The sequence below is a fragment of the Rhipicephalus microplus genome, unplaced genomic scaffold (assembly GCF_043290135.1).
Source record: "Rhipicephalus microplus isolate Deutch F79 unplaced genomic scaffold, USDA_Rmic scaffold_99, whole genome shotgun sequence".
Lineage (NCBI taxonomy): Eukaryota > Metazoa > Arthropoda > Arachnida > Ixodida > Ixodidae > Rhipicephalus > Rhipicephalus microplus.
The window spans coordinates 637,501-652,500 of NW_027464671.1; the positions used below are offsets into that span (position 1 = coordinate 637,501).

Genomic DNA, 15,000 nt, shown 5'->3' on the forward strand with positions numbered 1-15,000 from the left:
GGCTGACGCAGTTTTTGCGCCGCCCCGGCTGACGCGGTTTTCGCGCCGCCCCGACTGACGCGGTTTTTGCGTCGCCCCGGCTGACGCGGTTCGGACTTTGCACTTTTTGGCTCACCCCGGCTGGCGGCCCACTCACTCGATCGCCAGGTCTGTTTGCCCCGGTGGTTCCACCGCCAGGCTTAAGCGCGAACTTTTTTTGTTTGTTTTCTTTTGATTAAGCGCAAGCTTTTTTCTTTGTTTTCTTTTGATTAAGCGCGGGCTTTTTTCTTTGTTTTTTTTTGCATTCGCCCCGGCAGACGCGGTTTTTGCGCCGCCCCGGCTGACGCGGTTTTTGCCGCCCCGGCTGACGCAGTTCGGACTTAGCACTTTTCGGCTGTGCCTGGCTGGCGGCCCACTCACTCGATCGCCATGTCTGTTTGCCACAGTTTTCCCGGTGGTGCTGCACCCGGGCTCGCCCCGGCTGACGCAGTTTTCGCGCCGCCCCGGCTGACGCGGTTTCGTGCCGCCCCGGCAGACGCGGTTTTCGCGCCGCCCCGGCTGACGCGGTTTCGTGCCGCCCCGGCAGACGCAGTTCGGACTTAGCACTTTTCGGCTGTGCCTGGCTGGCGGCCCACTCACTCGATCGCCATGTCTGTTTGCCACAGTTTTCCCGGTGGTGCCGCACCCGGGCTCGCCCCGGCAGACGCGTTTTTTTTTTCTTTCGCCCCGGCTGACGCAGTTTTCGCGCCGCCCCGGCTGACGCGGTTTCGGGCCGCCCCGGCAGACGCAGTTCGGACTTGGCACTTTTCGGCTGTGCCTGGCTGGCGGCCCACTCACTCGATCGCCATGTCTGTTTGCCACAGTTTTCCCGGTGGTGCCGCACCCGGGCTCGCCCCGGCAGACGCGTTTTTTTTTTTCTTTCGCCCCGGCTGACGCAGTTTTCGCGCCGCCCCGGCAGACGCGGTTTTCGCGCCGCCCCGGCAGACGCGGTTTTTTGCGCCGCCCCGGCTGACGCGGTTTTTTGCCGCCCCGGCTGACGCAGTTCGGACTTGGCACTTTTTGGCTGAGCCTGGCTGGCGGCCCACTCACTCGATCGCCATGTCTGTTTGCCACAGTTTTCCCGGTGGTGCCGCACCCGGGCTCGCCCCGGCTGACGCAGTTTTCGCGCCGCCCCGGCTGACGCGGTTTCGTGCCGCCCCGGCAGACGCGGTTTTTGCGCCGCCCCGGCTGACGCGGTTTTTGCCGCCCCGGCTGACGCGGTTTTTGCCGCCCCGGCTGACGCAGTTCGGACTTAGCACTTTTTGGCTGAGCCTGGCTGGTGGCCCACTCACTCGATCGCCATGTCTGTTAGCCACAGTTTTCCCGGTGGTGCCGCACCCGGGCTCGCCCCGGCTGACGCAGTTTTCGCGCCGCCCCGGCAGACGCGGTTTTCGCGCCGCCCCGGCTGACGCGGTTTTTGCCGCCCCGGCTGACGCAGTTCGGACTTAGCACTTTTTGGGCTGAGCCTGGCTGGCGGCCCACTCACTCGATCGCCATGTCTGTTTGCCACAGTCTTCCCGGTGGTGCCGCACCCGGGCTCGCCCCGGCAGACGCGTTTTTTTTTTCTTTCGCCCCGGCAGACGTGGTTCCCCCCCCCCTTTTCGCTCGCCCCGGCTGACGAGGTTTTCGCGCCGCCCCGGCTGACGCAGTTTTCGCGCCGCCCCGGCTGACGCGGTTTCGTGCCGCCCCGGCTGACGCGGTTTTCGCGCCGCCCCGGCTGACGCGGTTTTTGCGTCGCCCCGGCTGACACGGTTCGGACTTTGCACTTTTCGGCTGTGCCTGGCTGGCGGCCCACTCACTCGATCGCCATGTCTGTTTGCCACAGTTTTCCCGGTGGTGCCGCACCCGGGCTTGCCCCGGCAGACGCGTTTTTTTTTTTCTTTCGCCCCGGCTGACGCAGTTTTCGCGCCGCCCCGGCTGACGCGGTTTCGTGCCGCCCCGGCAGACGCGGTTTTTTGCGCCGCCCCGGCTGACGCGGTTTTTGCCGCCCCGGCTGACGCAGTTCGGACTTTGCACTTTTTGGCTGAGCCTGGCTGGCGGCCCACTCACTCGATCGCCATGTCTGTTTGCCACAGTTTTCCCGGTGGTGCCGCACCCGGGCTCGCCCCGGCAGACGCGTTTTTTTTTTCTTTCGCCCCGGCTGACGCAGTTTTCGCGCCGCCCCGGCTGACGCGGTTTCGTGCCGCCCCGGCAGACGCAGTTCGGACTTGGCACTTTTCGGCTGTGCCTGGCTGGCGGCCCACTCACTCGATCGCCATGTCTGTTTGCCACAGTTTTCCCGGTGGTGCCGCACCCGGGCTCGCCCCGGCAGACGCGTTTTTTTTTCTTTCGCCCCGGCTGACGCAGTTTTCGCGCCGCCCCGGCAGACGCGGTTTTCGCGCCGCCCCGGCAGACGCGGTTTTTTGCGCCGCCCCGGCTGACGCGGTTTTTTGCCGCCCCGGCTGACGCAGTTCGGACTTGGCACTTTTTGGCTGAGCCTGGCTGGCGGCCCACTCACTCGATCGCCATGTCTGTTTGCCACAGTTTTCCCGGTGGTGCCGCACCCGGGCTCGCCCCGGCTGACGCAGTTTTCGCGCCGCCCCGGCTGACGCGGTTTCGTGCCGCCCCGGCAGACGCGGTTTTTGCGCCGCCCCGGCTGACGCGGTTTTTGCCGCCCCGGCTGACGCGGTTTTTGCCGCCCCGGCTGACGCAGTTCGGACTTAGCACTTTTTGGCTGAGCCTGGCTGGTGGCCCACTCACTCGATCGCCATGTCTGTTAGCCACAGTTTTCCCGGTGGTGCCGCACCCGGGCTCGCCCCGGCTGACGCAGTTTTCGCGCCGCCCCGGCAGACGCGGTTTTCGCGCCGCCCCGGCTGACGCGGTTTTTGCCGCCCCGGCTGACGCAGTTCGGACTTAGCACTTTTTGGGCTGAGCCTGGCTGGCGGCCCACTCACTCGATCGCCATGTCTGTTTGCCACAGTCTTCCCGGTGGTGCCGCACCCGGGCTCGCCCCGGCAGACGCGTTTTTTTTTCTTTCGCCCCGGCAGACGTGGTTCCCCCCCCCCCTTTTCGCTCGCCCCGGCTGACGAGGTTTTCGCGCCGCCCCGGCTGACGCAGTTTTCGCGCCGCCCCGGCTGACGCGGTTTCGCGCCGCCCCGGCAGACGCGGTTTTTTGCGCCGCCCCGGCTGACGCGGTTTTTTGCCGCCCCGGCTGACGCAGTTCGGACTTGGCACTTTTTGGCTGAGCCTGGCTGGCGGCCCACTCACTCGATCGCCATGTCTGTTTGCCACAGTTTTCCCGGTGGTGCCGCACCCGGGCTCGCCCCGGCTGACGCAGTTTTCGCGCCGCCCCGGCTGACGCGGTTTCGTGCCGCCCCGGCAGACGCGGTTTTTGCGCCGCCCCGGCTGACGCGGTTTTTGCCGCCCCGGCTGACGCGGTTTTTGCCGCCCCGGCTGACGCAGTTCGGACTTAGCACTTTTTGGCTGAGCCTGGCTGGTGGCCCACTCACTCGATCGCCATGTCTGTTAGCCACAGTTTTCCCGGTGGTGCCGCACCCGGGCTCGCCCCGGCTGACGCAGTTTTCGCGCCGCCCCGGCAGACGCGGTTTTCGCGCCGCCCCGGCTGACGCGGTTTTTGCCGCCCCGGCTGACGCAGTTCGGACTTAGCACTTTTTGGGCTGAGCCTGGCTGGCGGCCCACTCACTCGATCGCCATGTCTGTTTGCCACAGTCTTCCCGGTGGTGCCGCACCCGGGCTCGCCCCGGCAGACGCGTTTTTTTTTTCTTTCGCCCCGGCAGACGTGGTCCCCCCCCCCCTTTTCGCTCGCCCCGGCTGACGAGGTTTTCGCGCCGCCCCGGCTGACGCAGTTTTCGCGCCGCCCCGGCTGACGCGGTTTCGTGCCGCCCCGGCTGACGCGGTTTTCGCGCCGCCCCGGCTGACGCGGTTTTTGCGTCGCCCCGGCTGACACGGTTCGGACTTTGCACTTTTCGGCTGTGCCTGGCTGGCGGCCCACTCACTCGATCGCCATGTCTGTTTGCCACAGTTTTCCCGGTGGTGCCGCACCCGGGCTTGCCCCGGCAGACGCGTTTTTTTTTTTTTCTTTCGCCCCGGCTGACGCAGTTTTCGCGCCGCCCCGGCTGACGCGGTTTCGTGCCGCCCCGGCAGACGCGGTTTTTTGCGCCGCCCCGGCTGACGCGGTTTTTGCCGCCCCGGCTGACGCAGTTCGGACTTTGCACTTTTTGGCTGAGCCTGGCTGGCGGCCCACTCACTCGATCGCCATGTCTGTTTGCCACAGTTTTCCCGGTGGTGCCGCACCCGGGCTCGCCCCGGCAGACGCGTTTTTTTTTCTTTCGCCCCGGCTGACGCAGTTTTCGCGCCGCCCCGGCTGACGCGGTTTCGTGCCGCCCCGGCAGACGCAGTTCGGACTTGGCACTTTTCGGCTGTGCCTGGCTGGCGGCCCACTCACTCGATCGCCATGTCTGTTTGCCACAGTTTTCCCGGTGGTGCCGCACCCGGGCTCGCCCCGGCAGACGCGTTTTTTTTTTCTTTCGCCCCGGCTGACGCAGTTTTCGCGCCGCCCCGGCAGACGCGGTTTTCGCGCCGCCCCGGCAGACGCGGTTTTTTGCGCCGCCCCGGCTGACGCGGTTTTTTGCCGCCCCGGCTGACGCAGTTCGGACTTGGCACTTTTTGGCTGAGCCTGGCTGGCGGCCCACTCACTCGATCGCCATGTCTGTTTGCCACAGTTTTCCCGGTGGTGCCGCACCCGGGCTCGCCCCGGCTGACGCAGTTTTCGCGCCGCCCCGGCTGACGCGGTTTCGTGCCGCCCCGGCAGACGCGGTTTTTGCGCCGCCCCGGCTGACGCGGTTTTTGCCGCCCCGGCTGACGCGGTTTTTGCCGCCCCGGCTGACGCAGTTCGGACTTAGCACTTTTCGGCTGAGCCTGGCTGGTGGCCCACTCACTCGATCGCCATGTCTGTTAGCCACAGTTTTCCCGGTGGTGCCGCACCCGGGCTCGCCCCGGCTGACGCAGTTTTCGCGCCGCCCCGGCAGACGCGGTTTTCGCGCCGCCCCGGCTGACGCGGTTTTTGCCGCCCCGGCTGACACGGTTCGGACTTTGCACTTTTCGGCTGTGCCTGGCTGGCGGCCCACTCACTCGATCGCCATGTCTGTTTGCCACAGTTTTCCCGGTGGTGCCGCACCCGGGCTTGCCCCGGCAGACGCGTTTTTTTTTTTTTTCTTTCGCCCCGGCTGACGCAGTTTTCGCGCCGCCCCGGCTGACGCGGTTTCGTGCCGCCCCGGCAGACGCGGTTTTTTGCGCCGCCCCGGCTGACGCGGTTTTTGCCGCCCCGGCTGACGCAGTTCGGACTTTGCACTTTTTGGCTGAGCCTGGCTGGCGGCCCACTCACTCGATCGCCATGTCTGTTTGCCACAGTTTTCCCGGTGGTGCCGCACCCGGGCTCGCCCCGGCAGACGCGTTTTTTTTTTCCTTCGCCCCGGCAGACGTGGTTCCCCCCCCCCCCCCCTCCGTCTTTCTTTTTGTTTTTTTTTCGCCGCGGCTGAAGTGGATTTTTCGGTGCCTCGACGCCCCGGTAGTCGCGGTTTTTCCGTTTCCGCACGGCCCCGGCTGACGCTGCTCGGTCACAGTCGCCTTTTGTGGTGATTGCAGACTTCTTGAGCGCGGGTGTTTTTTTTTGTTGTTGTTGTTGTTTTATTACGCATTCGCTCCAGCAGACGCTGTTTAGACTTTTTGTTTCCTCTTTTATCCTGCGACGAGGTGACGAGGTTTATTCGGTGCCCCGCCGCCCCGGCTGAAGTGATTTTTCCTGTCCCGTGCCGCCCCGGCTGACGCGGTTGGGACTTCGCGTTTGTTCGGCCGCCACGGGTTTTGGCGCACTCGCTCGGTTGCTTGTTGTTGCCACTTGTTGCGAACCCAGGTTTCTTGAGCGAGCGCGGGCGTTTTTTCTTCCTTTCTTTCTTTGTTCTATGTGTTAGCGAATCGGCCTTTAATATCACACGAGGACTCACAACCAACAATTTTCAGTTTGAAGTGTAAATAATCTGCAGGTGTTGACGTAACTGACTTGCCCCGTACCCTTGAGTACATCCATGAAGTTCTCGTAGTACTACTAAATCGCATTATTCCAAGTGGAGAAATTCCCATAAATTTGCAAACCTCTACACGAAAATCGGTGCGCGTGATAAAGTTGAAAATTATCGTCCGATATCAAATGTGCCTTCTATAACACAAATTCTAGGAAAAAAAAAACACTTGTTCGCCGTTTTCAGCGCCGTGACTGGCAGCACTCCGGCGAAGCGAAACGGGGTCGATTCGAGCACGATATCGGCGTCTTTCGACGTGCTCGCCGGCGACCGTCGCACGAGTACGTCGCACGAGCGCGTCTGCCGGGGCGCCGTTTGCGAAGCCGACGCAAAAGTGGGAACCGCCGCTCGGATGATCGCCGCTTTCGGCAGAGTGAGTGTTGGCACTCCGGGGAAGCGAAACAGCGTGAATGCGCCCACGAAATCGGCGTATTTTGAAGTGACCGCCGGCGACCGTCGCACGAGTACGGTAAACCGCGTCAGCCGGGGCGTAGTTCGGGACGCCGACGAAAAAGTGGGAAGCGCAACTCGGATCTTCGCCGTTTTTGCAGGAGTGAGTGGCGGCCCTCCTGCGAGACCAAGAAGCATCGATTCGTGCACGAATTCGGCGCCTTTCGACGTGATCGCCGGCGACCGTCGCTCGAGTAGGGCAAACCGCGTCTGCCGGGGCGGGCTTCGGGACGCCGATGCGAAAGTGGGAAACGCTGCTCGGATGTTCGCCGTTTTTGGCCGAGTGAGTGCTGGCACTCCGGAGAAGCCAAGGAGCGCCAATTAGCGCACGATATCGGCGTCTTTCGACGCGCTCGCCGGCGACCGTCGCACGAGTAGGGCAAACCGCGTCTGCCGGGGCGGGGTTTACGACGCCGACGCAAAAGTGGGAACCGCCGCTCGGATGTTGGCCGTTTTTGGCAGAGTGAGTGCTGGCACTCCGGCGACGCGAAAGAGCGCGAATGCGCCCACGAAAGTGGCGTATTTGGACGTGCTTGACGGCGACCGCTGCAGGAGTACGAAAAACCACGTCAGCCGGGGCGAGCGACCCACGGCGGTCTGGGTGCTTATCGCTGCTATTATAGGGGCACCCCGGCAGACGCAGAAAAAAAAAAATTTTTTTTTCGACCTTCTTTTTTGCTGGTCGAGCTCGGGTAACCCAGGTCGCAATGGGAGCCGCGCACGAAAGCGGCGTCGCGAGACGCGTTCGCGGTCGCTAGTCGCACGAGCTCGGCAACCGCGTCAGCCGGCGCGGAGTTCGGGATGCCGACGGCTAAGTGGGTACCGCTGCTCGGATGTTCGCCGTTTTTGGCCGAGTGAGTGCTGGCACTCCGGTGAAGCCAAGGAGCGCCAATTCGTGCACGATATCGGCGTCTTTCGACGTGCCCGCCGGCCACCGCCGCACGAGTACGGCAAACCGCGTCTGCCGGGGCGGGGTTTGCGACGCGTACGCAATAGTGGGAACCGTCGCTCGGATGTTCGTCGTCTTTGGCCGAGCGAGTGCTGGCACTCCGGCGAAGCGAAACGGGGCCGATTCGGGCACGATATCGGCGTATTTCGACGTGCTCGCCGGCGACCGTCGCACGAGTACGGCAAAGCGCGTCTGCCGGGGCGAGGTTTGCGACGCCGACGAAAAAGTGGGAAGCGCCGCTCGGATCTTCGCCGTTTTTGCAGGAGTGAGTGGCGGCCCTCCTGCGAGACCAAGAAGCATCGACTCGCGCACGATATCGGTGTCTTTCGACGTGCCCGCCGGCCACCGCCGCACGAGTACGGCAAACCGCGTATGCCGGGGCGGGGTTGGCGACGCCGACGCAAAAGTGGGAACCGCCACTAGGATGTTCGCCGTTTTTGGCAGAGTGAGTGCTGGCACTCCGGCGAAGCGAAAGAGCGCGAATGCGCCCACGAAAGTGGCGTGTTTGGACGTGCTTGACGACGACCACCGCAGGAAAACGAAAAACCACGTCAGCCGGGGCGAGCGACCCATGGCGGTCTGGGTGCTTATCGCTGCTATTATAGGGGCACCCCGGCAGACGCAAAAAAAAAAAAATTTTTTTTTCGACATTCTTTTTTGCTCGTCGACCTCGGGTGACCCAGGTCGCAGTGGGAGCCGCGCACGAAAGCGGCGTCGCGAGACGGCTTCGCGGTCGCTAGTCGCACGAGCTCGGCAACCGCGTCTGCCGGGGCGGAGTTCGGGACGCCGACGGCTAAGTGGGAACCGCCGCTCGGATGTTCGCCGTTTGTGGCCGAGTGAGTGCTGGCACTCCGGCGAAGCCAAACGGGGCCGATTCCGGCACGATATCGGCGTCTTTCTACGTGCTCGCCGGCGACCGTCGCACGAGTACGGCAAAGTGCGTCTGCCGGGGCGGGGTTTGCGACGCGTACGCAATAGTGAGAACCGTCGCTCGGATGTTCGTCGTCTTTCGCCGAGCCAGTGCTGGCACTCCGGCGAAGCCGAACGGAGCCGATTCGGGCACGATATCGGCGTCTTTCCACGTGCTCGCCGGCGACCGTCGCACGAGTACGGTAAACCGCGTCAGCCGGGGCGGAGTTCGGGACGCCGATGCGAAAGTGGGAAGCGCCGCTCGGATCTTCGCCGTTTTTGGAGGAGTCAGTGGCGGCACTCCGGTGAAGCCAAGGTGCGCCAATTCGCGCACGATATCGGCGTCTTTCGACGTGCCCGCCGGCCACCGTCGCACGAGTACGGCAAACCTCGTCTGCCGGGGCGGGGTTTGCGACGCCGACGCAAAAGTGGGAACCGCCGCTCGGATGTTCGCCGTTTTTGGCAGAGTGAGTGCTGGCACTCCGGCGAAGCGAAAGAGCGTGAATGCGCCCACGAAAGTAGCGTATTTGGACGTGCTTGACGGCGACCGCCGCAGGAGTACGAAAAACCACGTCAGCCGGGGCGAGCGACCCACGGCGGTCTGGGTGCTTATCGCTGCTATTATAGGGGCACCCCGGCAGACGCAGAAAGAAAAAAAAAATGGGGACATGGCGTGCGTCACCGTGCGGCTTCGCAGCGTTGCCGAAGTCGCCGAGCCCTTCGACTGAGCCGAACGGCGGACAGGGAACGTTGGTCGGCCGTTCTAACCTGTCGGTGCCACGCCGAGACGTCGTTAAGGAAAACCGCGTCGTGGGCCTCTACGACGCCGTCGATTCGTTGTACGTTTGGTGTCCAGCGTGTCGGCGGCGAGTAGCGGACACGTCGTTCACGACTTCGGTCTTTCGCAGTCGACGCGAACTTGCGGAGAGTCGTGGTGCCTCACGTTTTCGGCAGAAACCGCGGCGGAATTTTCCCGCGCGTGCGCGCACGACCTCGGTGCTGTGCCGTCAGCGTAGTGTTGCACAAACTCGTGGCCTACCCAAGGTGCGGTACGTTTGCGGCCGTATCCTCGGTGGCAATTTCGTGAGTAGGGTCGCAAATTCTACGACCTCGGCGGGTTTGAGAGCGACGTAGACTTGTGGCACGCTCAACGTGCCACACGTTTCGGGGCACACCCGCGGTGAAATTTTCTCGAGTACGCTCGTATTAGTGCCCAAGGAGGTCTGGGTACTTATCGCTGCTATTATGTGGGGGTTCTCGTGAGCGGCGTACGCGAAAGCGACCGGGTGTCTGATATGCGGCGGGCTTCGGCCTCGTCAAGCGTGTCCTCGGGTCTGCTCCAGGGGAATCCACGGCAGTCGTCTGCAGCCTCATCCGCTTGATGCGTTAGGGGCTGGTTGTCGGACGGTGCCGTTTTACCACGATATCGAGGTGTGTTCCGTGTCGTCCTCGGGCGATTCAGATGCGAAAGCGCCGAAGACGCGGGCGTGACCCGTCGTCTGGCGGCTTTGCGGTCTCGGCTCCGTTGCTAGTTCCGGCCGGTCCACCGACAGTGCAGCGGGCTTGGGCAACCCGCACGGCGCGACCGAGTCGATGCAACGAAAAAGAGCGAGCATGAACGTGCTTCTTGCCGCACGGCTCCCACTCGTCTTTCGGGAAGGTTGTGCCGTAGCGAGCTCGAACGCCGTCATCTCGGAGTGCAAAATAAGCGTGTTGGGGCGCCTGAAGGTGGCCTCCGCCGCACACAGACTGCGTCCGGCCCGCCGAAGGCGAGGACGGACGCGCAGTCGAACGATTACCTGGTTGATCCTGCCAGTAATCATATGCTTGTCTCAAAGATTAAGCCATGCATGTCTAAGTACATGCCGAAATAAGGCGAAACCGCGAATGGCTCATTAAATCAGTTATGGTTCCTTAGATCGTTTCTTCCTACTTGGATAACTGTGGCAATTCTAGAGCTAATACATGCAGTGAGCCTGGAGCCCTTTGGGTAACGGGTGCTTTTATTAGACCAAGATCGATCGGGTTTCGGCCCGTATTGTGTGGTGACTCTGGATAACTTTGTGCTGATCGCATGGCCACGAGCCGGCGACGTTTCTTTCAAGTGTCTGCCTTATCAACTTTCGATGGTAGGTTACTTGCTTACCATGGTTGTTACGGGTAACGGAGAATCAGGGTTCGATTCCGGAGAGGGAGCCTGAGAAACGGCTACCACATCCAAGGAAGGCAGCAGGCGCGCAAATTACCCACTCCCGGCACGGGGAGGTAGTGACGAAAAATAACAATACGGGACTCTTTTGAGGCCCCGTAATTGAAATGAGTACACTCTAAATCCTTTAACGAGGATCAATTGGAGGGCAAGTCTGGTGCCAGCAGCCGCGGTAATTCCAGCTCCAATAGCGTATACTAAAGCTGCTGCGGTTAAAAAGCTCGTAGTTGGATCTCAGTTCCAGACGAGTAGTGCATCTACCCGATGCGACGGCTCGGACTGAACATCATGCCGGTTCTTTCTTGGTGCACTTCATTGTGTGCCTCGAGATGGCCGGTGCTTTTACTTTGAAAAAATTAGAGTGCTCAACGCAGGCGAGTCGCCTGAATAAACTTGCATGGAATAATAGAACAAGACCTCGTTTCTGTTCTGTTGGTTTTTGGAATACGAGGTAATGATTAAGAGGGACGGACGGGGGCATTCGTATTGCGGCGCTAGAGGTGAAATTCTTGGACCGTCGCAAGACGAACTACTGCGAAAGCATTTGCCAAGAATGTTTTCATTGATCAAGAACGAAAGTCAGAGGTTCGAAGGCGATCAGATACCGCCCTAGTTCTGACCATAAACGATGCCAACCAGCGATCCGCCTGAGTTACTCAAATGACTCGGCGGGCAGCTTCCGGGAAACCAAAGTATTTGGGTTCCGGGGGAAGTATGGTTGCAAAGCTGAAACTTAAAGGAATTGACGGAAGGGCACCACCAGGAGTGGAGCCTGCGGCTTAATTTGACTCAACACGGGAAAACTTACCCGGCCCGGACACTGGGAGGATTGACAGATTGAGAGCTCTTTCTTGATTCGGTGGATGGTGGTGCATGGCCGTTCTTAGTTGGTGGAGCGATTTGTCTGGTTAATTCCGATAACGAACGAGACTCTAGCCTATTAAATAGGTGCGGGGTTCCCAGCACCTTACAACCTTCTTAGAGGGACAAGCGGCTCCTAGCCGCACGAAACAGAGCAATAACAGGTCTGTGATGCCCTTAGATGTCCGGGGCCGCACGCGCGCTACACTGAAGGAAGCAGCGTGTCTTTATCCCTGTCTGAAAAGACTGGGTAACCCGTGGAACTTCTTTCGTGATTGGGATAGGGGCTTGCAATTGTTCCCCTTGAACGAGGAATTCCCAGTAAGCGCGAGTCATAAGCTCGCGTTGATTACGTCCCTGCCCTTTGTACACACCGCCCGTCGCTACTACCGATTGAATGATTTAGTGAGGTCTTCGGACCGATGTCCGGCGCGGCCTTTCGGTTGCGCCGGTCTGTTGGAAAGATGACCAAACTTGATCATTTAGAGGAAGTAAAAGTCGTAACAAGGTTTCCGTAGGTGAACCTGCGGAAGGATCATTAACGGATTGTGAAGGGTGAGCGCCTCGGCTGCGTCTGCGCCCGACACTTTCTGCCGCTGACCCCGTTTGGACGCGGGGTCGGCTTTTCCCCACGGGGCTGCCTGAATGTGGAGCGGCACCCCGTGACAAATTGTTGCGCCCAGCGGACGCCAACACCGCGACCTTGGACGGTCGGCCAGGTGGCGGACGCGGGTACAAACGGCGCAACGCACTCATAGGTCGGCTTTCGACCCGCCACTGCACCGTGGCTCGAAGCGCTCGAAATGCGCGACCCGACCGCTGCGGGACCGCCTAGTACTGTAAACAGGAGCGGCGGAGCGCGAACGGCGAGTCGTGGTTACGTCGGTAGAAGGCGAGGCTGCGCGTTCCCGAAACGCCAGCCGAGTGCCCTCCCGACCGTTCGAGCGTGCAAGAACGAGACCCGACAATCGCGCGGCGACTGCCAAGTACGAGAGGAACGGCACAAGCGTCGGCGGTCGGTCAAGGAACTGGCGATGTGACGGGTCCGCTGTGCACCAGTGCATACCGTCCCGCCGTCCGCGGCAAGCGCCTCCGCGTCCTCGGGTGACGGAGGCTGCCGGTCGGTTCTTGCAGGCGAGGGATCTCGCTGGCACCGGTTCGCGTTGACGCGCGGCCGGTCATGGCACGGCGATGCGACGGCCGAGGTGCGCAGTACTCGATGGAGGAACCGCACGCTCCGATGACCGTCCCGCCCTCCGCGGCGTATGCGTACCGACCGTAATGGTTGCAGCAGCGCCGGCCGGCTTTTGAATTCGCCACACGAAACACGGTGCGAGATCGCGGTTAGGGGAGCGTCGACGTTGCCAGGCGTTTTGCTTGCTGCCGAGGGAAAGGCGGCACGGCCACGTCGCGCTCGTCGCGATTAGCGGGTCTGCGCGCTTTGGGAAGGTGCCGCAACGACTTGCCGAAAGAGGAAGCACGGAAGAACGAGGGACTTGGACGTCCCGACAATTGAACGCACTTGCGGCCAGGCCCTTGCTGGCTTCGTTCTTCCGCCTCGAGTAGGCTCGTACGCGGCTCCGGCGCCGAAAGTGGTCCTTGGCACCGACTTCGGTGGACGTGGGAAGTGCCGCGCAAGTACGGCGCGCCTGGCTCCACCTGTTGGCTAAAGTAAGCAGCCGGATCGGCATTTTGGTGTGCGGTGGCAAACCGTGGATGCGAAAAAAGCTTGTGCGATTTCGTGGAACAAAAAGCGGGGGTCCCCCTTTTTATGCGGAGGAGACCGACCCGCCCGCCGTGGTGAACCGCGACGCCACGGTAAAAACGGGAGAGGCTTGTCGATGGGACCGTGCATCCCGCGCTCCACGGAGGCCGGGAGGCGGCCGCCCGAGGAAATGTGTAGCCGTCGAGGCCCGCATCTGCGTGCACTCTTATCCAAATGGGTGTACCGCAGGCATTTTCTGGTTAGGCGGGCCAATGAGAGCGAGCACACAACGATACCTACGGGTCCGGCTTGGAGAACCGGCTTCGACGCCTCCCGAGTATTTATAGAGGGGTGGACCACGAAAGCACTCGCAAGTAGCGGAAGCGAAACGCCGTCCGAAACACACCGTTTGCTCGATTTGCGGCAGCCGAAAAAGGCGCGGCAGAGTTTTGGAGTCCAAGCGTGCGCTGAAAAGCGCCCTTCTTGGCCACTGTTTGGCCGAGTGCCAGAAACGTTTGGTTTTGACTGTACGGAATTGAACAAACACTTTTTCACGACTCTAAGCGGTGGATCACTCGGTTCTCGGGTCGATGAAGAACGCAGCCAGCTGCGAGACTTGGTGTGAATTGCAGGACACACTCAGCACTGATTCTTTGAACGCACATTGCGGCCTTGGGTCTTCCCTTGGCTTCGTCTGTCTGAGGGTCGGATCACATATCAAGAGAGCCTTCGGCGCACAAGGGAACGTGAGCCGTCGACTCGTTTTGACCGCGTCGGCAACACGGACAGCACGCTGAACACCTCACAGCGAGCGCCAACAGCGGCCACTCAAGGGCGAGACGGTGGCGACCGTCGTGCCAGAGCCCAACCGAAACGGGGGCGACCGACTGCATTGAGGATGTGGCACCTCGTTGAGACCGCCGCAGGACTTCGAGTCGGAAGGAAGCCTGCAGGGAAAGTGCGGTCGAGGTTGCGTACTCCTCTCTGCGACCGGGCGCGCAAGAGCTGCGAGAGCCACGGACGCGCAACTTTAACGCACGGTAAACACGAGGAGCGAAAGCCGGCCAGCAAAGCTTCTCCAGCCGTGCGCAAAGTGCGCGAGATCGCAGCCTTGCGTTGCGCTTGTTGCCCTCGAAGTAAGCAGGGTGTCCCGTAGACCGGGCGCTCGAACACGCTGCGGGGCCGTGCCTCCTCCAGGCTTTGCCGCGCGAACAGGGAACGTTCGCGCGCAAAGCGCAGGGAGGTGAGGAGGCTGCGCCCGACGTTTGCGGTTCGCTGCGTACGCGGTTGATGCGGAGAGCACGGCGCGACGACTTGCCGCGAAACGGAAAAAGTCTCCCGCACGAGTTGGCGAAACGTTGGCGAAGCTTAAGGCGTTCTCGTCGTAGTCCGCCGTCGGTCTAAGTGCTTCGCAGTTCCCGTCCCGTTCAAAAAACTGGGCCACTCCAGTTGGGGCGGGGGCGACGCTACACGAGACGATGCCTCTCGCCAGGCTGCGTGGCTGCCCTTGCGGCGGCGGCGACTGGCCTCGGCGGTGTTTGGGCTTTCGACACGGTCGTTTATCACGCAACTGCTCGGACGACGCACGCGCGCAGCGGAATGCCGCTTGCCAGCCTTGTGAAGATGTGACCCTGTACAGGGTTGCGGGCGCACTTGGTAGGGCGTCGTACTCGGTTCGCGATGGGTTTACGAACGTGTCCCGTCACTTCCACGTCACACCGGTTGTGCGCCGCACGCGTGCAGCGGGGAAGCCGATTGCCAGCCTTGTGAAGAAGTGGCCCTGTACAGGGTTGCGGGCGCACTTGGTAGGGCGAGCGCACGC

At 62.0% G+C, this 15,000-nt stretch overlaps 1 long non-coding RNA gene and 2 other non-coding genes across 3 annotated transcripts in view; 2 read left to right on the forward strand and 1 right to left on the reverse strand.

Moving 5' to 3' along the window:
• Nucleotides 1-15,000, reverse strand: part of LOC142790308 (uncharacterized) — a 158,260-nt gene that overhangs the window by 10,292 nt on the left and 132,968 nt on the right. The window lies entirely within an intron of this gene.
• Nucleotides 10,200-12,014, forward strand: LOC142790322 (small subunit ribosomal RNA). The gene has a single exon (XR_012889433.1). It is a non-coding gene; the product is annotated as a small subunit ribosomal RNA (ribosomal RNA).
• Nucleotides 13,734-13,886, forward strand: LOC142790418 (5.8S ribosomal RNA). Its single transcript, XR_012889508.1, has one exon. It is a non-coding gene; the product is annotated as a 5.8S ribosomal RNA (ribosomal RNA).